Source organism: Hyperolius riggenbachi, chromosome 7, assembly GCF_040937935.1.
Source record: "Hyperolius riggenbachi isolate aHypRig1 chromosome 7, aHypRig1.pri, whole genome shotgun sequence".
Lineage (NCBI taxonomy): Eukaryota > Metazoa > Chordata > Amphibia > Anura > Hyperoliidae > Hyperolius > Hyperolius riggenbachi.
The window spans coordinates 111,132,779-111,157,958 of record NC_090652.1 but is presented as its reverse complement, the minus strand read 5'-3'; the positions used below and the strand labels follow the sequence as shown (position 1 = coordinate 111,157,958).

Below are 25,180 nucleotides of genomic sequence, written 5' to 3'. Positions count from 1 at the left end.
ATTACTTTGTTGCACTCAGATAAAACTAGCGGGGTAAAAGACTCAATTTTCTATACACAATTACACTCTGAAGCGAAAAAAAGACTTATGATATAATGAATTGTATGTGTAGTACGGATAATTAATAGAGCATTTGTAGCAAAGAAAATAGTCTCATATATTTATTTTTAGTTATATAGCTTTTTTATCTGATCATTCTGCCATATATGCAATTTACAAACCACGCTCTGTATTTTAAATTATGAAACAGAGCAGAGATAATGACCCTTTGAACTCCCCTGCAGTAAAACCTTATCTGAAGCTCTTTTTCTCTGTTTCTTTGATGTATAAGTGCTTCAGAAAACAGCACTGCAGCTGACCCAAGTCGGGTTGGAGAACTCAGAGAAGCTTTTTTGCATAGATAACAAGTGAAGTTTTTTTTAACTCTTCCTGTACTAGAAATAATGAGACTCTTCTGTGTTACCTATGCTACTAATGTTCTATTTCTTAGCTGTACTACATATACAATTCATTATCTCATAAGTTTATTTTCACCTTAGATCCCCTTTAAATGTGCAAAAGAGACTCTGATTGGTGGCTACGGGCAGCAAAGTTTTTTAACCCTCCTGGCGGTTTGACAAAATCCGCCAGAGGGCAGCAAATACGTTTTTTAAAAAATTTTTTTTTTTTTTTTCATGTAGCGAGACGAGGTCTCGCTACATGATAGCCGCTGCTCAGCGGCATCCCCCCAGCCCCTCCGATCGCCGCCGGCGATCGGAGATCAAGAGATCCCGTTCAAAGAACGGGATCTCTTGGAGGGCTTCCCCCGTCGCCATGGCGACGGGCGGGATGACGTCACCGACGTCATCGACGTCGTGACGTCAAAGGGGACTCCGATCCACCCCACGGCGCTGCCTGGCACTGATTGGCCAGGCAGCGCACGGGGTCTGGGGGGGGGGGGCGGCTGCGGCGCGACGGGTAGCGGCGGATCGGCGGGTAGCGGCGGCGATCGGACACTGCACGCAGCTAGCAAAGTGCTAGCTGCGTGCAGGAAAAAAAAAATTATGCAAATCGGCCCAGCGGGGCCTGAGCGGTGCCTCCTGGCGGCTTACCCCGAGCTCAGCTCGGGCTTACCGCCAGGAGGGTTAAAAGAATTTTGCCATGTGGCTTTTTTGGCCTTTTGGTTTCTTTTGGCCCCATAGGCTAAGTTCATAGTGGGAGCTGCACTGCATTCCTTGTAAAAACAGGAATGCAATTCATTTCTGAGCGGAAACGTTGCATAGAAGGTTATGCATGCATTGCGTCGCATACAGTGGCGGACAAAGCCAACAGTGGGCCCCTGTGCAATATAAATGTAGGGGGCCCCATGTGAGTGGGTGTGGTCAAGAGATCATGGGTGGATCCAAAGAGTTTAAATATCATAAAAGTATGTGATCCTTCTCTGCATTCCGTAAGCACTGTATTAATGTAGCACATATTTTGAACCTATGCATTATGTCTCATACATGACTGGGATACAACCAATTATCACTGCTCGTCATGCAGCAATGTCACAGATAACATTCTTTGAAAATGTAAATAGCTAAAAAACTACCATAAAAATGTTATTTTTCTGTATATGTGCCACTGATATCTTTCACGGTGCTTTTTACAGAGTACAGTACATAGTCATCACTGATCATCCGTAGAGGAGCTATCAATCTAATCCTATCATACTCACTGTCTAATGTCCTACCATATTAGTTTTATGTATTTATATAGCACTGACATCTTTTGCAGCAGTTTACAGATCACATACTCATGTCACTGACTGTCCTCAGAGGAGCTCACAATCTAATCCTATTACCGTCATAGTCTAATAATGTCCAACCATATTATTATTATGTATTTACATAGCACTGGCATCTTCTGCAGGACTTTACAGAGTTCCTAGTCATGTCACTGACTGCCCTCAGAGGAGCTCACAATATAATCCTACCATAGTCATAGGGTAATGTCCTACCATATTATTATTATGTATTTATATAGTACTGACATCTTCTACAGTACTACATAGTCATGTCACTGACTATCCTCAGAGGAGCTCACAATCTGACGACATATACACAAACCTAGAGGATAATATGTGCCTGACTCTGATGGAGCTGCATGGGTCACAGAAGACATGGGCCCCCTGTGCGACTGCACGGCCTGCACAGGCCTATGTCTGCCACTGGTCATATACATAGAAGCATACAGTAAATTAAAAGTGTGCTTCACTGCCACTACTGCCACTACTAATGCCGGCATTATGCCGTAATGCACTGAATGCTCTGTTTTGGTATACCGGAGTCCATTGGATCGCATTGCACCTAATGCACTCAGATCGTCGCATAGCATGGCATGGGAGCGCGGCAGGGGCATGTGCAGAAGTGCAAGACTGGCTGCAAATGCCCAGATTACTGGGGATGGGGGGCTTACAAGTGAATGGAGGGGATGGAGAGGACAGCAAGGGAGCCCGTGCACCTCAGGGGGCTGGAGGTAGCCCCAGGTAAGTATAAAAGCACACATTAATCCTGTGCACTCAGGTACACGGTAAGGTGCCCGTACATTGCTAGATTGTAAAGCAACCAAGAGACAGAGGTCTCTCTGATCGCATCTGATCAGAGAGAGATCTGTTGGTTGCTCATACACTGCAGGCCGACTCCTGCAGGAAATCTCTTGGGAATCGGCCATGAAATCTCTTAGGAACCCGCCTCTTGATCTGCCGCTCGTCCCAATACTGCATGCCATTACTGCCGCGCACCTGATCGACCACGTCAGCCAGAGATTTCCCAGCATGTTCAGTTGATACATTTTACCGATTTCAGCCCAAAATTGGTCAAATCGTCAATCAGGCATGCTTGTTGCGACACCAATTTTCAGCCGATTGGATAATATTATTGAATCGGATGGATGATTGGGCAGCAAATTCGCTGGATGTTTGGCCACCTTTAGGCCTCGTTCTCATCTACCTGACACAGATGGCCGTGCGATCCGAACGCAGGGCATCCAATCGCACGCCATCTGCGCCGCTGTGCTGCTGATCCGATCCATTGACAGTAATGGGATCAGCTCTGCGCTCATGCAGCAGTACTCAAGCGCTTCCCAGCGCATCGTACTGCTGCGCAGCGCAGTAGATGTGAACGGTAGAAGGGCAGTCTATGCCCTTCTGCCGTTCCGGCGGTACGCATGGTGTCAGTGCTGCGCAGCAGTGCTTAAAAGCACCCTAGATGTGAATGAGGCCTTAGAGTATTCCAGATCAACATAAGAAAATGTAAATCCTTCAGTTTACACATTTTTGGGGTTCTTTTATGCTGTGCAAACTGCTATGGACTCAATAACAGTCATTTCTGGGGCTCCCAACAGCAATTACGTTGTCTGTTAACAGTACATAGTAAAGTAGATTACCTTAATACTGCAACCCAGGTATTTGTTTCAGACCAGGGAGTCGACCAGTCACACCCGTATCCACCTAAGGTGCTGCAACAGTCCAAATAAAATTCACGACTGGGTCTCGACCTGGATTTTAGGCCTGATTGGCCAATTTTATTATATGTACCACAGTGCAAAACAGCACAACGTTTCGACCAACAGGTCTTTATCAAGTGCTTACAGACTATTTGTGCAGCATCCATATATATAGAAGCAGATTCAAAGTTAAAACACACCCCCGTAGGGGCGGGCACAATACTTAAAGAGACAGGCTATATTATACAAATTCATAGAAAACACTTCAAGTTGTAGGCCTCATTCATGCCATTAGGCGCCAGAGTCCCTAAGTCATATATCCATTTGCTTTCTCTGCGTAACAGGGAGGTTTGGGGGTCCACTCCCTCCTGCAAGAACACCTTCTCCAGTATACACCATCTCAATTCGCCCACTGCATGTCCACACTCCTGGAAGTGGCGACCTACGGGAGATTCAAATTTATCCTTAAATTTTTCTTTAAATTTTTCTTTATTCTCCTTCTCTTTTTTATAGTTCCTAATATCACTTCTATGTTCATTAATCCTCCTCCTACCATCCCTAGTTGTTTGTCCTACATAACCCATTCCGCAAGGACACTTTAGCAGGTAAATTACATTTGTCGTGGTGCAAGAATAACTCCCCTTAATCATAATTCGTGTCCCTTTTGTGGTGTGAGTGACATAATCACCCCGGATTATGGATGAACAATTCTGACAGTTCATACAAGGGAACGTGCCTTTCCGGCGTGGGATAAATGTCGCAGTGGTCTCGGTAGGTCCCCTTAAATCCGCCCTCACTAACTGATCTCTGACACTTTTACCTTTCCTAAAGACCATCCTAGGGGGAGAGTGGAAAACCTTGGACAGCAGCGGATCAGCCTCCACCACTGACCAAGCCGTGCGCAGGCATTTTCTAATGTCTGATGCATGGTTATCATAAGTAAGGATAAATTGCACACCCTCCTGGGGCTCCTTCTTGCTAACCTCCCTTCTCCCTCTCAACTCCCTTCTATCCATTGTAGCTACCTGAGCTGCCATTTCCTCCACCATCTCTCTGTGGTATCCTCTCTTTTCATAGTCCACCACCATTCTTTTGGACTGTTCCTGATATTTCCCATCATTGGAGGTAATTCTACGGGCTCTGATAAGTTGACTCTTAGGGAGTCCTTTAACCAAAGGGGGGGGATGGCAACTGCTCGCCAGTAGTGCATTATTTCTATCAGTGTCCTTGCGAAACAGGTCTGTCTCAAAAATATCTCCCTTAATCTCTATACTCACATCCAAAAAGTGCAGTTTGGTGGCATCATAATCAATGGTAAATTTTAATGTATCATGGCGGAGGTTGAGGTCATTAAAAAAATTCAACAAAAGTTGCTCGGGCCCTGTCCAACAAAAAAACAGGTCGTCAATGTACCTGCAGAAGCCCTTACTGTACTTTACAAAAATATCATCCTCCAGCATGAACTTGGCCTCAAACTCCGCCATATACACATTAGCCAGACTTGGCGCATAAGGGGCCCCCATAGGAACTCCCTGAACCTGTAAGAAAAAATCTTGGCCGCATCTAAAATAATTAGATCTCAGACAGAATTCCAATAGCATTATCATAAACACTGATCGATCCATATCTGCATTTTCCCTTCCTTCAAACACATTTCTCACTGCCGCTACTCCCTCAGCATGAGGGATGTTAGTATATAAACTTATTACATCCAGGCTCACTAGAAATGTAACATCATCCGCAGTTAATTGCTCCAAACATGACAGGAAATGCGTGGTGTCCCTCAAGCATCTAGGATTAGACCATACCTCTGGTTGCAAAACCGAGTCTATATACACTCCCAAAGGTTCCAACAGTGAATTCACCGCCGACAGAATTGGTCTACCGGGCGGGTGCATTAAATTTTTATGGACCTTAGGGAGTGTATACAGTACAGGGACCCTATATGTGTCTTTTTTCAACGCAATAGCCAATTCGCTGGAAATAAGCCCATCGTCATATGCTTGAGACAACAAAGTTTCTATCTCTCCCTTAATGTTCAGTGAGGGGTCACCGCGCAATTTTCTATATGTTGACTCATCATTCACCTGTCTCATCAGTTCTGACAGGTAATCTGCTCTGGATTGAGCCACCACAGCACCCCCTTTATCGGCTTTTTTAAACACCACTTCACGATTGTTCCGTAAATCCTGTAAAGCCTGTCTCTCAATCAAGGGAGTATTATGCTTATTATGATACTTATCATTTCCCCATATTTTCTCCAACTTATTCAGCAATAAAGTTTCAAAGACATCAAGTGCTGGGCAGCTTAATGGTGCCTCAGATTTATTCCTGGCTCTCAGCTTCTCTGGAACATCCTCACCTATTAGTCTCTGTGCCACAGCGGATAAACTGTTCGCAGGTTTCTTTAAGTAATGCCATACCTTCCATTTAAGTTTCCTCACTAATTTATATATGTCCACTTTCAAATCAAACAGCGGCTGACAAAAGGAGGGCACAAAGCTCAAGCCCTTATTCAGAATAGAGACCTCTGCCTCTGCCTTACAGCTCTAATCAGGTGTACACCTGGTCCTCCATTAGGAGAACACAGAGGAGACAGCGCCGCGAGGAGAGAGGTGGCGCTAGAGAGCCACGCACAGGCCAGGACAGCTCAGGGTCTGACGCTGAGCGAAGGCCAGACCGGAGTGCTTTTTTTCCTGCACAGGCCTCCGTAGTGAGAGGAGGAGGCGGAGGTGCAGGCGGAGGCGGACTGCCGCCGAAGCAAGGAGGGAGAGGCCTGAGACGGCCACCGAGACCGCGCTACAGGCGAAACTACCCGGCGGCACCAGCGGGACCAGTCACCAGGAGCCAGACCCAGCAGCTCTAGCCCCGGCACAGGACGTAAGTAGTATGGGGGCATCTGTGAGCGGAACGGGACTGCAGCCCAATGATCTACTGATCAATATCAGCGGCCACGTTTTTACTGAGGCAGAGGTCTCTATTCTGAATAAGGGCTTGAGCTTTGTGCCCTCCTTTTGTCAGCCGCTGTTTGATTTGAAAGTGGACATATATAAATTAGTGAGGAAACTTAAATGGAAGGTATGGCATTACTTAAAGAAACCTGCGAACAGTTTATCCGCTGTGGCACAGAGACTAATAGGTGAGGATGTTCCAGAGAAGCTGAGAGCCAGGAATAAATCTGAGGCACCATTAAGCTGCCCAGCACTTGATGTCTTTGAAACTTTATTGCTGAATAAGTTGGAGAAAATATGGGGAAATGATAAGTATCATAATAAGCATAATACTCCCTTGATTGAGAGACAGGCTTTACAGGATTTACGGAACAATCGTGAAGTGGTGTTTAAAAAAGCCGATAAAGGGGGTGCTGTGGTGGCTCAATCCAGAGCAGATTACCTGTCAGAACTGATGAGACAGGTGAATGATGAGTCAACATATAGAAAATTGCGCGGTGACCCCTCACTGAACATTAAGGGAGAGATAGAAACTTTGTTGTCTCAAGCATATGACGATGGGCTTATTTCCAGCGAATTGGCTATTGCGTTGAAAAAAGACACATATAGGGTCCCTGTTCTGTATACACTCCCTAAGGTCCATAAAAATTTAATGCACCCGCCCGGTAGACCAATTCTGTCGGCGGTGAATTCACTGTTGGAACCTTTGGGAGTGTATATAGACTCGGTTTTGCAACCAGAGGTATGGTCTAATCCTAGATGCTTGAGGGACACCACGCATTTCCTGTCATGTTTGGAGCAATTAACTGCGGATGATGTTACATTTCTAGTGAGCCTGGATGTAATAAGTTTATATACTAACATCCCTCATGCTGAGGGAGTAGCGGCAGTGAGAAATGTGTTTGAAGGAAGGGAAAATGCAGATATGGATCGATCAGTGTTTATGATAATGCTATTGGAATTCTGTCTGAGATCTAATTATTTTAGATGCGGCCAAGATTTTTTCTTACAGGTTCAGGGAGTTCCTATGGGGGCCCCTTATGCGCCAAGTCTGGCTAATGTGTATATGGCGGAGTTTGAGGCCAAGTTCATGCTGGAGGATGATATTTTTGTAAAGTACAGTAAGGGCTTCTGCAGGTACATTGACGACCTGTTTTTTTGTTGGACAGGGCCCGAGCAACTTTTGTTGAATTTTTTTAATGACCTCAACCTCCGCCATGATACATTAAAATTTACCATTGATTATGATGCCACCAAACTGCACTTTTTGGATGTGAGTATAGAGATTAAGGGAGATATTTTTGAGACAGACCTGTTTCGCAAGGACACTGATAGAAATAATGCATTACTGGCGAGCAGTTGCCATCCCCCCCCTTTGGTTAAAGGACTCCCTAAGAGTCAACTTATCAGAGCCCGTAGAATTACCTCCAATGATGGGAAATATCAGGAACAGTCCAAAAGAATGGTGGTGGACTATGAAAAGAGAGGATACCACAGAGAGATGGTGGAGGAAATGGCAGCTCAGGTAGCTACAATGGATAGAAGGGAGTTGAGAGGGAGAAGGGAGGTTAGCAAGAAGGAGCCCCAGGAGGGTGTGCAATTTATCCTTACTTATGATAACCATGCATCAGACATTAGAAAATGCCTGCGCACGGCTTGGTCAGTGGTGGAGGCTGATCCGCTGCTGTCCAAGGTTTTCCACTCTCCCCCTAGGATGGTCTTTAGGAAAGGTAAAAGTGTCAGAGATCAGTTAGTGAGGGCGGATTTAAGGGGACCTACCGAGACCACTGCGACATTTATCCCACGCCGGAAAGGCACGTTCCCTTGTATGAACTGTCAGAATTGTTCATCCATAATCCGGGGTGATTATGTCACTCACACCACAAAAGGGACACGAATTATGATTAAGGGGAGTTATTCTTGCACCACGACAAATGTAATTTACCTGCTAAAGTGTCCTTGCGGAATGGGTTATGTAGGACAAACAACTAGGGATGGTAGGAGGAGGATTAATGAACATAGAAGTGATATTAGGAACTATAAAAAAGAGAAGGAAAATAAAGAAAAATTTAAAGAAAAATTTAAGGATAAATTTGAATCTCCCGTAGGTCGCCACTTCCAGGAGTGTGGACATGCAGTGGGCGAATTGAGATGGTGTATACTGGAGAAGGTGTTCTTGCAGGAGGGAGTGGACCCCCAAACCTCCCTGTTACGCAGAGAAAGCAAATGGATATATGACTTAGGGACTCTGGCGCCTAATGGCATGAATGAGGCCTACAACTTGAAGTGTTTTCTATGAATTTGTATAATATAGCCTGTCTCTTTAAGTATTGTGCCCGCCCCTACGGGGGTGTGTTTTAACTTTGAATCTGCTTCTATATATATGGATGCTGCACAAATAGTCTGTAAGCACTTGATAAAGACCTGTTGGTCGAAACGTTGTGCTGTTTTGCACTGTGGTACATATAATAAAATTGGCCAATCAGGCCTAAAATCCAGGTCGAGACCCAGTCGTGAATTTTATTTGGACTGTTAACAGTACATACTTTGTTCTACATGTCAACATTTTTTTTTAAATATCTCTGTTTCTACAGGACACCGATAGCACTCTAAAAAGATTTTTAAGCATAAAGTGATTTTCTCCTGTAGTCTGAGCCTCAGCTGCTGTCAGGATATTAGCCTTGCATTGGTCTTCTTCCAAAAACCTTTTTTTTTCCAACACTGGCAGACAGTGGTCAAAAACACTGTTGTCTTAGTAGCCTTAATCGAGCTGTTGGAGGTGTTGTCCTAACAGAAAAAAATTAGCCAGGCTTTAGAATAATGGCAGAAGGCCTAAATCCAATAAAAATAAATAAATAGATCAAGAAGCAAAAGCCCTATTTTTTTTTCCCAGGAAAACCCCTACAAGCACCTTCTGGCCTCTGTCACCATCTCATATCCACAATATGAGAAGAACATGGCCATTGCTTGGCTTGCCACCACCCGGGAATGAAAACTTAAAACTTATGAAAATATCAACATTATATTAAATATGCAGAAAACAATATTGAAGAAGAATACAGTTTACCTACACCACAAACAAACACTTCCCTGTTCTGGCTCCTGTCCCCACCACTCTGTTTAACCTCTCCCTATCCATGGGTACCTTCCCCTCTGACTTCAAACAGCCCACTGTACTTCCCCTACTTAAAAAACCCTCACTAGACCCCTCACTTCCATCCAGCTACCGTCCCATCTCCTTACTCCCTTTTGCATCTAAACTCCTAGAGCGTTTAGTCCACCAACGCATGACCCATTACCTTGACTCCAACTCCCTGTTTGATCCCCTACAATCAGGATTTCGGCCAGGCCACTCCACCGAGACTGCCCTCACCAAGGTCGTCAATGACCTCACGCTTGCCAAGGCCGAAGGAAAATACACTATCCTTCTCCTCCTAGACCTCTCCTCAGCATTCGACACTGTTGATCACTCCCTGCTACTCCAGTCCCTGCAATCTGTGGGTATCCAAGACCGTGCCCTAGCATGGTTTTCCTCCTACCTCTCAAATCGCTCCTTCAAGACCTCCTTCAATGGTTCCTCCTCAACCTCCTTCCCACTTTCAGTTGGGGTCCCCCAAGGCTCTGTTCTTGGTCCCCTGCTGTTCTCCATTTACACCGCCTTCATCGGAAAACTCATCTCCTCTCTGGGTTTCAACTATCACCTATATGCAGATGACACCCAGATTTACCTCCATACCACTGACCTCTCCACCACCACCATGGAGAAGGTATCCTCTGGTCTCTCAGCTATTTCATCGTGGATGTCTGCCAGGTTCGTAAAATTAAACCTGGATAAGACTGAGCTCCTAATCTTCCCGCCCCGTGCTGCTTCACCCCCCACTGACCTCTATGTCACTGTCAATGGCACAATCATTCATCCAACCACACAAGCCCGCTGCCTGGGTGTCACCCTAGACTCGGCCCTCTCCTTCACCTCCCACATCCAAACCGTAGCTAGAGCCTGCTATTTCCACTTACGCAACATCTCCAAGATCCGGCCTTTCCTGACCCCAGACACTACCAAACTCCTTGTCCATGCCCTCATCATCTCCCGCCTGGACTACTGCAACTCCCTCTTGTCAGGCCTTCCTCAAAACCGCATCGCCCCCCTAAAATCCATCATGAACGCAGCAGCCAGACTCATCTACTCCTCCCACCGCTCTGTCTCCACAACTCCCCTACGCAAATCCCTTCATTGGCTTCCAATTCACTTCAGAATCAGCTTCAATATCCTATGTTTGGCATACAAATCCTTACACAAGTCCTGCCCAACCTACATCTCTGACCTGGTCAGCAGATATACACCTGGCCGCCCACTTCGCTCCTCCAACGACCTCCTCTTAACCACCCCACGCATCTCGCACTGCCAGACTGCAGGACTTCACTAGAGCTGCCCCTATCCTGTGGAACTCTCTCCCGCTGCCCATCAGGCTCGCTCCCACCTTCAACACCTTCAAAAAAGCACTCAAAACTCACTTCTTCAAGGAGGCCTACATCAACTCAACACTACCCTAATCCTTTCTGCCAATAACTTCTTGATGCACCCCCTCCTTTTGTGTCACCAGCCTTTCCCTCTAGATTGTAAGCCTTTAGCAGGGCCCTCTTCCCTTGTGTATCATACTTGACTATGTGCACTTTACCCAGAATTTGGAACTGGTAATTTTTTACCACTACCACTCCAGTTTATGATCTGGCATTGTACTATTATCTGCATTGTGTTGCGTATCTTATTGCTATTACCTGTATTGTTGTATCTATGGTCTGTTACCTGTATTGTTCTGTCAACCCTGTTATGATTGTCTGTAATCCTATTTATTGTACAGCGCTGCGTAATATGTTGGCGCTATATAAATCTAATAAATAATAATAATAATAATAATAATAATAATGGTCAGATGGTGGTATTAAAATGCATTTTGAATTATGAATAGTATAACGTTAATCAACAAATTAAAAGATTACAAATTAAAGAAGATTATATTTACCTTTATTATGAACAAACACTGACTGTTAAAGAAGAGTAGTTTGTAGTATGCCTGTAAGGAAAAAAAAATCCAATATTAAAATAAATACGGAAACATTGACAGTTACACAATAAAGCAGACAACACACTTGCTACTGCCGTATCATGGACAGTTTTTCATTTTTCCACTATGTTATTATGATAATGTTTTGTTCACATTTTCCACATGTGATTGTTCATTAATGATTTCTACATTTTGCAATAGAATTAGAAATACTTGCAATATACAGAAAAAAGCAGAAAGCTGTCCATTTTTTTTACAGTGGAGAAAAATGCAAAAACCAGAATGTAGACTAGAACAGACAAGCATTCTAAAATCCAAACAGTATAATGTACTAAAATTCAGAGCTGTTCTTAGTGTTGTTCATGCACTACACCTTTGTGCCCAACTTAAAAAAGGTGTAGTAGGTCTGGAGTGCCACACCTTACCATAAATAAAGCTGAGTGCATAACCTGGGTGTCAAGCCACACCCAATATGTAGTAGCAGAATCCAAAGTTAGTTAGCCCACCAATTGTAGATTCAGAAGTAATTTATTCATCAAATCATAAGTCAACACATAGATTTGACAATTGTTTCGGGGCCACAAGGGATCCCCTTCATCAGAAAGAGCAGACAATACCAGGTATTGTCTGCACTTTCTGATGAAGGGGACCCCTTGTGGTCCTGAAACAGTTGTCAAATCTATGTGTTGACTTATGATTTGACGAATAAATTACTTCTGAATCTACAATTGGTGTGCTACTGCTAACCAACTTTGGACTGTAAGGCTTGGTGGTGTATTCTCCACAGTCACTATATTACATGAAAAAGATATGGTCTCACGTGTAATCATACAAATAAATGCTTTTATTATATCAAAAGGTGGGAGAAGTTAAAAAATGGGAACAGTTAAAAACTGGGGAAGGAATGTTGCGGAGTCATAACAGCAATATACATGGCCGGCCAAAAAATGAACACACTCCACTCACTCCATGCACACCATAAATCCCCCCATGCAACCTATTAGAGCTCAGCGCTGTGATAACCTTCAGTAAATAATAATAAAGTAAGTAAAGTCCAGTGATCACTCATAAATCTTCAATATTAGTGGATCATAAGCAACTATACATCATCCAAGCGAAAAGTTCATGTAGCAGAAAGCAGCTTTTTGCAGGTTAGAGCATAAGCATATATCATGCATAGCAAGGTAAAGTGGCATAGATCTCACCAGTCCGGCTTTCAAATTCTGCAGCGCTTCTTGCAGGTCATGGAGTTTGAGGGGATCGGTAAGTTGTGGTCTTTGGGGGGCCCCCCTCTCTCTCTCTTTTTCTCTCCAGGACGCCGTGTATAAAAGGCAGTCAGCGGGATGCGGCGTGGGAACGTAGCTGGCCGGCGTCCCAGCACAGCTCTAATACAGTCACCACGATCCTCCAATGAGAGCGCCCGTTCTCCTGCCTGCAGGGCTCCTGGGTAGGGTAGTTCCCCGTGAGGAGTGATATGAACGGCCAGACGTGGGCGGAGCCATACGCAACGTCTGGCCGTTCATATCACTCCTCACGGGGAACTACCCTACCCAGGAGCCCTGCAGGCAGGAGAACGGGCGCTCTCATTGGAGGATCGTGGTGACTGTATTAGAGCTGTGCTGGGACGCCGGCCAGCTACGTTCCCACGCCGCATCCCGCTGACTGCCTTTTATACACGGCGTCCTGGAGAGAAAAAGAGAGAGAGAGGGGGGCCCCCCAAAGACCACAACTTACCGATCCCCTCAAACTCCATGACCTGCAAGAAGCGCTGCAGAATTTGAAAGCCGGACTGGTGAGATCTATGCCACTTTACCTTGCTATGCATGATATATGCTTATGCTCTAACCTGCAAAAAGCTGCTTTCTGCTACATGAACTTTTCGCTTGGATGATGTATAGTTGCTTATGATCCACTAATATTGAAGATTTATGAGTGATCACTGGACTTTACTTACTTTATTATTATTTACTGAAGGTTATCACAGCGCTGAGCTCTAATAGGTTGCATGGGGGGGTTTATGGTGTGCATGGAGTGAGTGGAGTGTGTTCATTTTTTGGCCGGCCATGTATATTGCTGTTATGACTCCGCAACATTCCTTCCCCAGTTTTTAACTGTTCCCATTTTTTAACTTCTCCCACCTTTTGATATAATAAAAGCATTTATTTGTATGATTACACGTGAGACCATATCTTTTTCATGTAATATAGTTATCATTAACTGGTTGTGTTCATGGCAGTGGTACAGACTAGTATTTGGTTATTGGGTTGGAGACTATGATTTACTGTCCCATACCCATATATACACAGACTGCCCACTGCAAATGGATCTTTTGAATTGTTAGTATTCTCCACAGTCAGCATGCAACGTATGAGCTGACGTGGGAGGAGGTACACACACTAGCACAAGGAAACAGGCTATCCCTAGTATAGTGGAGGGGAGGACTGACTCCAAAAGGAGATTGTGGCGCACAGAGCCGGTGCAGATCCGACAGCCACAAACAATACTTTTGCGATAACGTCTCAGCGCAAGGTAGCGCTGAGCGCATAAACCAGAACTGAGGAGATCAGGACAGGTAGACAGAATGAACGCTTGCTAGCTAGCCGCTACTTAGTGACAGCAAGCGTCCACAACAAGACAGACTGGAATGAGGCAGCCAATGCGTTTGCAGCGATGGCGTGCCTCACAAAGACAGGACAGGAGAGTCAGGAAATAGCAGGATCAAGATAGATGAACGTAACACAGACAAAAATACAATAAGTATGTTTTCCTAGCGTATTACAATTACAGCTATCAATGAAACTATTTGTGACGTCTGACTAACATATGTATATATCGGCAATGAACCAATATATGACATAAGCAGGAACACTGACTTAGACTGGAGCAATACAGGGAACAGGACTCAGAAGGATTCGCTATCTCTTCGCAGAGATGAACGCAATCCACAAATGGTAACAGAACAGGATTCAGAAGGATTCGTTATCTCTTTGCAGAGATGAACGCAATCCACAAACGGTAACAGAACAGGATCCAAAAGGATTCGTTATCTCTTCACAGAGATGAACGCAATCCACAAACAGAACCAGGAGCAGGGTAACTACCTCAGTACGGGTGATCACGGTACGCGCAACCTACCAAAACGTGCTGGAAAGCTGACTAACTGCACACAGGATATAAACAGTTCGTGTACGTATACATCAGCGACACTGATGTATCAACGTAACACGAATACAAGGAAAATAATAAACGTGCTGGTATGCATATATATTGGCAATGAACCAATATATGATGCAAAGACCAGCAAAGTATCTTTAGAACAAGAAACACGATCGGGGGCTGAAGCGACAGCAAGACAGGCTTAAACTGAAGCTATGAAAACCCGAGGAGTCCTGCAGGAAGCAGATCTTTATACTGAGGTCATCCAATGGGAGCATTCATGCAGATTCCCACACAGGTGAATGATAATCAGTCACAAGCTGACAGCAGGGAAAGGCAGACAAAGCTATGCAGCTTGCATGGAAAGAGATCAGAACTACCTGAGCTGCAGCACTACTACTTCCAGCAATACCTGCTGCAGCAGCGATCATGACAGTACCCCCGCCCTTAACAGCGGATTCCAGACGCTTTTCAAAACTGAAATTCCCAACAAAACAGTCTGACTGATAATTCATGATGACCGGGACAGCCCGGCAAGACCGAATTCCAGAATCAGTCCCCACAAGACTGGACCCATCAGAACCAGAACCTACAGAACCATGCCCATCAGTACTACAAGCCCCAGTGTGACACCCATCAGAACCATGATTTCCAGAAGAAAGCCCTCCGAAACTCCCTGAGCGATACCCACCGCCTTCCAGGAACCGTTCAAAAACGCGAAAGCCTTTGCAATGCCCACCGGGACTGTCTTTACCAACACAAAACCCACTGTTGAACCAGTCCAAGGCACCAGGACAAGTTTTCTCAGAGACCTCCCAGAACACCTTGAAGCTCCAAAGAGATCCCCATAGGTCAGAATGCCCCTTAGGCTCACATGGAGAACTATCAAGAACCCCTATGGAACCTAGGGCAATTCCCGAGTCAGGGCCACAAGGACAAACATCAAGATCAGGGCTTTCAGGGACCAGAACCATCTCTGGGCATGCAGGCAGACTGGCAACATCAGAACATGTTCCCACTAAGGAAGCATCAGAGTACGCTAACACCTTAGACACACTTGGGCATTCTGGCACACAAAGAACATCTGGGCACACTGGCACAAGAGAAACCTCTGGGCATGTCAAGGAACTGTGAGCCTCAGGGTCAGCCAAGACAGGACCAAAACCAGGACTGGCCAAAAAAAAATCATCATGACTAGACTTCGCAACTACTGGACTTTTACACGAGAATGCATTATCAGACTTAGATGTCGCTGATTCCAGCAAAGTCAGTAACAAATCAGATTCAGGGGCACTAACAAGACAGGACAAATCTTCTGATGTATGCACTGAACCAGATAGGGACTCCACAACTACCTCTGGACTGGACAGAGACTCATCTAATACACTGGATTGGAGCTCATGAGGCGCTGCAGAACAAGTCAGTATTGCAGCAGCCCCCACTGGACTAGGCAAAACTGAGGAATTCCCTGGACAGGAAGGGGACTCTGGAACCTCTGCCACAGCAGCCAGAGAACCAGAATCTTTCAGGATACAGGGCTGGGTTTCAGGAACACTCATCAGACCGGACTGAAATTCTGAGATTTCTATTATTTTGACCAGAGAATCAGAATTATCCATGTTACAGGGCAAGACTTCTGAAACATTCAGAGGACAGGGCTGGAGTTCCTCGGCTGTTACAACACTGGAGAGGGACTCAACAACATTGGTTAAATCAGACTGTGTACAGGGCAAGGTATCTAACACACTTGCTGACGAGGACAATATTTCAATGGCTTCTGCTTTGCTGGGCAGAAATTCATCACGTTTTATTAGAGCAGACTGTAATTCTAAAACAGCTGCTAGACAAGTGAATATTACTGCAACACCAACTGAGGTAAGCAGTGCCTCAGACTCCTCTGCTAGAGGGTTTGAAGTATCCAAAGTACTGGGTGAAGCATAAGACTCTGCGACCACAGCTTCACTGGACAGGATCACTGAACAGTCCATATTGCAGGGCAAAACCATGGAAGCACCTGCTGGACAGCATAATGATTCTGTGACCTGAGTTTCATTGGAGAGATCTACTGCACAATTCATGGTACAGGGCAAATTTACTGGAACATTTTCTGAACAAGGTAATAATTCTGCGATTTCAGGTTCACATAGCAGATGCTCTGAGCTATTCACGAAACTAGAGCGAGGTGTAGAAACAGGAAGATCAAGACACAATGTTTGCGCATCTGAATCACCATTCATTTGTAAAATTGGAAAATTCAGATGCTGGGGTTCTGAGGTTTCTAGACAGGATTGCTGGGACTCGGAAACTGATGTAGTGCATCTATTGGCATCTGCTGGATCAGACAGGAGTTGAACTTTATTAATACAGGTAATTTCTGCAGAAGTGTTTGCAGAGGCACGCAAGATTTTTCTGGTGTCTGTTTCACTGAACAAAGACTCATGAGTACTGGCTAGACTGGACTCGGAAGTCAGCAGGACCTCTGGATTCTCTGCTGAGAAATTTGTGCAGGGCAAGGTTAAGAAAGTATCAGTGGCTTCTGTTTTACTGGGAAGTAACACTGAGTTATCCATGGTACAGGGTGGTATTGCAGGAACTTCAATTTCACACAAAAAGAGCTCTGAATCACCTGCTGAATCAGCGAAAGGTGCTGAAGCAGGCGGGTCAGAACGCCATATTTGCGAATTCGGAGTCACATAAAAATCATCCAAAATCAGTTCCCACACATCAATCAAAGGAGCCACACAGTCATACCTACACACACCAGTCTCTATTAGGTTATAGGCTGACTTAATGCATGCATTCAATACCATTTCACTTTTTGCACTGTAAAATTGACAAAATGAACTTGAATCATTCTTCCATTCACAGACCAGGGCTTCCATCTTTCCCCTCTCGAATGGAGGATCCCATGCATACTTAACAGAGAAACATTTAGGCTGATCACAGTTGGCAGATATGATTGTGGCAGGCACATGTATAGGGTTAATTAGCAGGTGATTGGCAGATTCCTTATTCTTAAGAATCTCCAATACCTGTAGCAAGTGTTGAACTGTAGTGTATGCAAACTTCCCTTGGTTCACAAATAAGTTGATTTGTTCAATACTCTGTAATATCTCCTCATAATCATACTCAGATAATTATTTTAAACAAAAATCTTTATTTTCCCTAGCCAGGGAGGAAAGTTCATTAGTAGTCTCATAAGTCCATTTAACTCCCCTGAAAGACAATTGCATTTCATTATCTGTTAATGGCAGAATCTCATTATAGGTCTCAGTCGCTAAGGATAACGACTCTGCAGATCGGACACGTTTCTTAGAACGTTTGCGTTTTGCCTTAGACCCTGCTGCCTTTGGTGATTTATTCAAAGCTGCAGGAAAATTATCAGGAACACTCTCTGCTTGCTGATCATTTTTGCAAACAATTGAAGGGGAAGCTGATTGGCCTGCTGCCAGGAGTTCATTTAGAGGAAAAGGCAATGGATCTATGCGCAACCAGTTATGGATCACAAACGCTAGAAATTCCAGCGGTCTCTCTTTCAAATCGGAATGATTGAGAACATCAAATGCCCACTGAAACAATTGCCCTTTAAACAAAATATAAACTAGCTGGAGTGCCCAGGTTGAAACAGGAGTCGCTTGGAGATCGGGATTGGCCAGGAACCTGGCACATTCAGAGAAAAACTCATTTTCTGTTTCAGAGTTAAGTTCTTCAAATTTCTTAAAGGAACAGGAACCATAATTAACAGTGTCATACTTTCTGGGAATCCCCCCCACAATGGGGATTGGTAATGGGGTTTTCATAATGTAAGGCTTGGTGGTGTATTCTCCACAGTCAGCATGCAACGTATGAGCTGACGTGGGAGGAGGTACACACACTAGCACAAGGAAACAGGCTATCCCTAGTATAGTGGAGGGGAGGACTGACTCCAAAAGGAGATTGTGGCGCACAGAGCCGGTGCAGATCCGACAGCCACAAACAATACTTTTGCGATAACGTCTCAGCGCAAGGTAGCGCTGAGCGCATAAACCAGAACTGAGGAGATCAGGACAGGTAGACAGAATGAACGCTTGCTAGCTAGCCGCTACTTAGTGACAGCAAGCGTCCACAACAAGACAGACTGGAATGAGGCAGCCAATGCGTTTGCAGCGATGGCGTGCCTCACAAAGACAGGACAGGATAGTCAGCAAATAGCAGGATCAAGATAGATGAACGTAACACAGACAAAAATACAATAAGTATGTTTTCCTAGCGTATTACAATTACAGCTATCAATGAAACTATTTGTGACGTCTGACTAACATATGTATATATCGGCAATGAACCGATATATGACATAAGCAGGAACACTGACTTAGACTGGAGCAATACAGGGAACAGGACTCAGAAGGATTCGCTATCTCTTCGCAGAGATGAACGCAATCCACAAATGGTAACAGAATAGGATTCAGAAGGATTCGTTATCTCTTTGCAGAGATGAACGCAATCCACAAACGGTAACAGAACAGGATTCAGAAGGATTTGTTATCTCTTCGCAGAGATGAACGCAATCCACAAACAGAACCAGGAGCAGGGTAACTACCTCAGCACGGGTGATCACGGTACGCGCAACCTACCAAAACGTGCTGGAAAGCTGACTAACTGCACACAGGATATAAACAGTTCGTGTACGTATACATCAGCGACACTGATGTATCAACGTAACACGAACACAAGGAAAATAATAAACGTGCTGGTATGCATATATATTGGCAATGAACCAATATATGATGCAAAGACCAGCAAAGTATCTTTAGAACAAGAAACACGATCGGGGGCTGAAGCGACAGCAAGACAGGCTTAAACTGAAGCTATGAAAACCCGAGGAGTCCTGCAGGAAGCAGATCTTTATACTGAGGTCATCCCATGGGAGCATTCATGCAGATTCCCACACAGGTGAATGATAATCAGTCACAAGCTGACAGCAGGGAAAGGCAGACAAAGCTATGCAGCTTGCATGGAAAGAGATCAGAACTACCTGAGCTGCAGCACTACTACTTCCAGCAATACCTGCTGCAGCAGCGATCATGACATGGACTCTGCAACTTCGAAAAGGTGACTGCTGAATATGTATTTAGCAACAACAGTCTATTATGTGTATATCTACTATTCAAGGTGCATTACCAGCCATAACTACAGGGTGTGCAGTAACGCAGGTTTCATTCTGGAAAGAAGTTCCTAGCAGAGTTTCCAGAGAAAAAGAAAAGCTAAAAGCAGAGGTAGAAATTGGACAGTTTACACCAAACTGAATACATAACTGGCTCACATACTACTGAACAACTAGTTACTTCATCCATCAACAAGAAGCATTAAAGGGATCACAGCAGAGCATTTGACTTACATGGCCAGCACAACAGTTCAGAATGAGCCAAGTTCTTGTGAAAATATGCAACAACTTCCACCCTCTGAGGAACAAAAGCAAATTAAAGCAGCAGATGAAGAAATGACATCACTTGATGCACAAGATGAATAAAGATGGAAATTTTTCTGTTGAACCAAAGTTCAAAAATAGACTTGATTCTACTGCAGTTTAACATGACAGAGTTAAAAGGTTCAAGCACACCTATGGAAACGACTTATCCAAAATTGGAAGGTGAAGAGAAGTTACTACTATCCAATGAACCAAAGGGACACTTCTGTACATTGCAACCACTGCCTATCTAGAGACAAGTTTGTTGATTTTAGGTGACAAATGGGATTGACAAAATTAGCAGTTGTTCAGTAGGGGTGTTGGAATGTGTATTTAGCGACAACAGCCTATAATGTGTATATCTATTATTTAAGATGCATTACCAGGTATAACCACAGGGTTTGCAGTGTTTTAGTAGCAACGGTCTTACTATATCCTGTGTCTGAAACCTGAGGCTGATTAATATCTGTTTCTCCTGCATTCTATATTGCTGCGCACTAAGATAAATCACAATAGCCTTTCTAACAATGACCATCACCAATCAACCCCTGATGATGCCAGTGTGTGAAATAGAACTCTTAGATCTGCACTGAATTTTGGTGTAATAAGCATTTTGAAGTGCTTGAAATTGGTAGTAAGTTGTAAGCAAGATGCTTACAAAATATATGAGTGATTTTGAAATCCCTGTGTGTGAACAATCCTTTTAACGATTGCTAAGGGCATTTCAACTACCCCAGTCCTCTTTGTGTTTAAGTGAAGCTGGCGTGGTCAACCTTACTGAGCTGTGCTGGTTGCCTTTCCTTCCCTTAAACTCCTCCAATGCAGATGTGGCCTCGTCCTTTCTTCTGGCTCACTTCCAAGGACCTGCAGTGAGACCAGGGGAGTTATAGAAAAGTGGGAGCCAAACCAAAAGGCCAGCATGTTGGTGTAGTGTTTAGCACTCTAGCCTTGCTGCGCTGTGTTCCTGGTTTGAATCCCAGCCAGGGTACAACCTGCATGGAATTTTTATGTTCTCCCTATGTCTGGGCGGATTTCCTCCGGGCACTCCAGTTTCCTCCCATATCTCAAAAACATACAGATAAATTAATTGGCTTCCCCCTAAATTGGCCCTAGACTACATACACTACTACATGAACTATACATTGACATATGACTATGGTAGAGATTAGATTGTGTGAGCACCTCTGAGTGACAGTTAAGTGACAAGACAATATACTATGTACAATGCTGGAGAAGATGTTGGCACTATACAAATACTAAATCATAATAATAAAAAGGGCCAACAGACAATAATGCAGCAGGGGCAGCTGCTTCAAGCATTACAGTAAACTGCTGAAGCCTACAAATGAACAGAACCTTAAAGAGTGGCCATTCTGCTACCAGACCCACAATTCCCCAAGGCCATGTCATTTTATTACACATTGCAGACTTTCTTTCTTATGGTAGCCTACAGGTGGATCTCAGGATACTAGAAATGCTCTTGTATCAAGCACAAGAGAAAAATTACAAGCTCTCTTCAATCAATGCCTTAATCATTTCTACTTCACTCATTTCTCTATTAATGGTCAAGAAACAACCAAACCTAGTCTTCCCCCTACACATTAGCCCCTTCTGATGCCTAATCCTAACCTTTATTTTAACATTAGCTCCTCCTGATGTCTAATCCTAAACTTCCTCCTGAACATTATTCCCTTCTTGATGGACCTTCTGCTTAATACCCAAGCCTAAGCAAGAAAGCTAACCTCTTACCATATCCCCTATTACAAACCTCCTAGACCTAAATGATAGCTTGCTCTAACCTATAACCTTTACACTGTCTGCACCCCTTTTCTGATTCCAAGTGCAGGTGAGCAAAATATTCATGGGTGGTGCTATGGCTTGGTAGTGATTGAACTCAAGCACCAAAATCAGTCCCCTGTCAACCGAAAATCCCAAGAGTGCCAAGTGCTGGTGACAGCAGCCAAACACCCTTGCCCAAAATAATCCCTGTCCGCTGGAAACACCATAAGCATTACCTGAATGTCAATGTCCAATGAATGTTGTCATATTTGCAGTGTCTGCTCTTCATAAACTAAATATCTCAAAATAACCCATGCTGACACTGATAACACAGAGGATCAACATCTCACTGGTATAATACATATTTCAGCTGTGTATTTACCTCACTTATTCTTTTATGAATTATAATTACAGTTACTGAACTCTTTGTTACAGCTGACAAATATTGTGACACTTTGTATTTCATTGCACACCAAAGTTGTTGCTGCAGTAACAGACTTAACAAATATTCACAAAGCAAACAGAGAGTGGCTCAGAATTCACTGATGAGATTTTTCAATGCGTAAAACTCTGTTTGTTGTAAATATAGAACATGTTTATGACATCCACTTTTGCTGCTATAAGGCAAAAGAATATAGATTTTCTTCAAAAGCTCTCGACACTGGGGAAGGTTTGAGACATCTAATTTTTTCAGGGTTTTTTAGGCACAGGCATTACAGGCCATTGTCTGGAGTACTATTGGTCCTGGGGGCGCCATGGCCCTGGATTAAACCCCGCCCCAAACTAGCCCTGCCCACAGACTAAGCCCTGCCCTGAGGGTGTTCTACCACCTGCTTCTTCTGCATATGGATAGCATTAGTTGCAGGCATCTGCCACTGTGTCTCTCTGTGGCACCTCTCCCCCCCAGTGCATCCCTCTGTTCCCTTGTGCCTCCTTCTTTCCCCTTTTACGCCCCCTTCTGTCCCTTTGTGCCTCCTTCTGTCCCCTTGTGCCTTTTTCAGTCCCACTGTGCCACCTCTGCCTCCATGTGCCCCCTTGTGCCTCCTTCTGTCACTCGGTGTCTCCTTCTGTCCCCTTGTGCCTCCTTTTGTCCCGTTGAGCTACCACTGCCCCCTGTTCCTCCTTCAGTCCCTCTCTGCCTTCTTTTGTCCTCCGGTGTCTCCTTCTGTCTCCCTTTGTACCTCCTCTGTCTCCATGTTTCACCTCATCCACCCTGCACCACCTCTGCCCCTTGCACCTCATTCTGTGCCTCCTTCTGACCCCTGTAACTCCTTGTGCCTCCTTCTTTCCCGTTTTGCGCCTCCTTCTGTACTTTTTTGCCTCCTTCTGTCCCCTTGTGCCTTGTTCAGTCCCACTGTTCCACCTCTGCCTCCATGTGCCCCCTTGTACCTCCTTCTGTCACTCTGTGTCTCCTTCTGTCTCCTTGTGCCTCCTTTTGTCCCATTTAGCTGCCACTGCCCCCCTGTTCCTCCTTCAGTCCCTCTCTGCTTTCTTTTGTCCTCCTGTGTCTCCTTCTGTCTCCCTTTGTACCTCCTCTGTCTCCATGTTTCACCCCATCCACCCTGCACCACCTCTGCCCCTTGCAAATCATTCTGTGCTCCTTCTGACCCCTGTAACTCCTTCTGTTACCCTTGTGCCTCCTTCTTTCCCCTTTTGTGCCTCCTTCTGTCCCTTTGTGCCTCCTTATGTCCCCTTGTGCCTTGTTCAGTCCCACTGTGCCCCTTGTACCACATCTGCCCCTTGTACCTCCCTCTGCCACCCTGCACCTCATTCTGTGCCTCCTTCTGTTCCCCTGTAACTCCTTATGTCTCCCTGTGCCTCCTTCTGTCCTCCTTCAGTCCCCCTATGCTTTCTTCAGTCCCCCTTCATTCCCGTGCCTCTTTCTCTACCCCTTTTGTGCCTTCTTCTGCCCCCATTTCTGCCTCCTTCTGTTCCCCATTGTGCCCCCTTCTGTCCCCCATTGTGCCTCCTTCTGTCCTGCTGTGTTTCCTTGTGTCCTCATGTGCCTCATTCTGTCCTCCATTGTGCCTCCTGTCCCCTGTGTGCATCTTTCAGCCCCCCCCCGTGCCTCCTTCTGTCCTCCTTCGGCACTCCTTCTTGGCATTGTGCATCCTTCTATCCCCTTGTGCTACCTCTGCCACCCTGTGCATCCCTCTGTCCCACTGTGCGTAGGCTCCTTCTTTCCCCTTCTGTCCACCTGTGCCCTCTTTTGTCCCCTTGTACCACTATCTATCCCTGTCCGCCTTCTGTAATCCCAGCAGGGAGGTGAGAGCACAACTTCTACTGCACTTTACTCTACATTTACACACTAAGCTGGGGGAGAGCAGGAAAGGGGTATGCAACAAAATGTGACAGGATGGGCGGGTTGTTTGTATCTCGGGGACTCACTGTATTAAGAATCTACCTTATACACCACATGGTTCATACTCTTTAGTGTGTGCGTGTGTTTATTTTTTCGGATCGGAGGCTGCTCAGGAACGGATCTGTCCTGTGCAGCCTCTAACAGGCTCCTGCCTGTTATGTGACAGCGATCCCCGGCCGCTGATTGGCCGGGGATCGCTGATCTAGCAGCGTTGTAAAAATGTAAACAAAGCAGATTATTTCCGCTTGTGTTTACATTTAGCCTGCGAGCCGCGATCGGGCAGGCTATTCATGGAGCCCCCCCGCCGTGAATTGACAGGAAGCAGCCGCTCGCGCGAGCAGCTGTTTCCTGATTAATTAGCCTGTAGCCGGCGACACAGATCTGCGTCGCTGGTCCTGCAGCTGCCACTTTGCCGATGCGCGTTATGAGTGCGCGGTCGGCAAGTGGTTAGAGAGAAACTCCCAGTCAGTAGCTGATACCCCCTTTCCCATGAGAAGTCTTTTCCTTTTCACAAACAGATCATCAGGGGGCTCTGTATGGCTGATATTGTGGTGAAACCCCTCCCACAGTGTGATGTCAGAACCATGGGAGCCCTTTTGGATTGTGGGAAAAAACAGCTGTTTCCAAATGCCAAAAAAGCAAGCAGTATCTCCTTCCACTGACATCACCTGCCAGCAGTAAAAATGTCACCATGTGATAAATGTCAGAATGTAAATCAGGGAGAAGAAAGGTTTTACAATGGGCAAACACTGACTAAATCATTTATACATAATTATTGTAAAAATGAAGCACTTTTTTATTACATTATTTTCACTGGAGTTCCTCTTTAATTGTGATCCTTGCCTTAAGTGTTAGAGAATACTTGTTGCTTACCCATAGTTGCTACATTACCTCATGTAGTGAAAGAGTTCCTCTGTCACTGATGTGTGGTGATAAGGAATAAGAAGCAATG

General features: G+C 45.0%; 1 long non-coding RNA gene across 1 annotated transcript in view; it reads right to left on the bottom strand.

Annotated features, from left to right (window-relative positions):
* The window catches only part of LOC137525622 (uncharacterized), a 142,054-nt gene that overhangs the window by 13,530 nt on the left and 103,344 nt on the right, over positions 1-25,180 (bottom strand). Inside the window, exon 6 of the long non-coding RNA XR_011022961.1 lies at positions 11,444-11,494. This is a non-coding gene — a long non-coding RNA (uncharacterized lncRNA). The remainder of the gene's footprint in view (positions 1-11,443; positions 11,495-25,180) is intronic.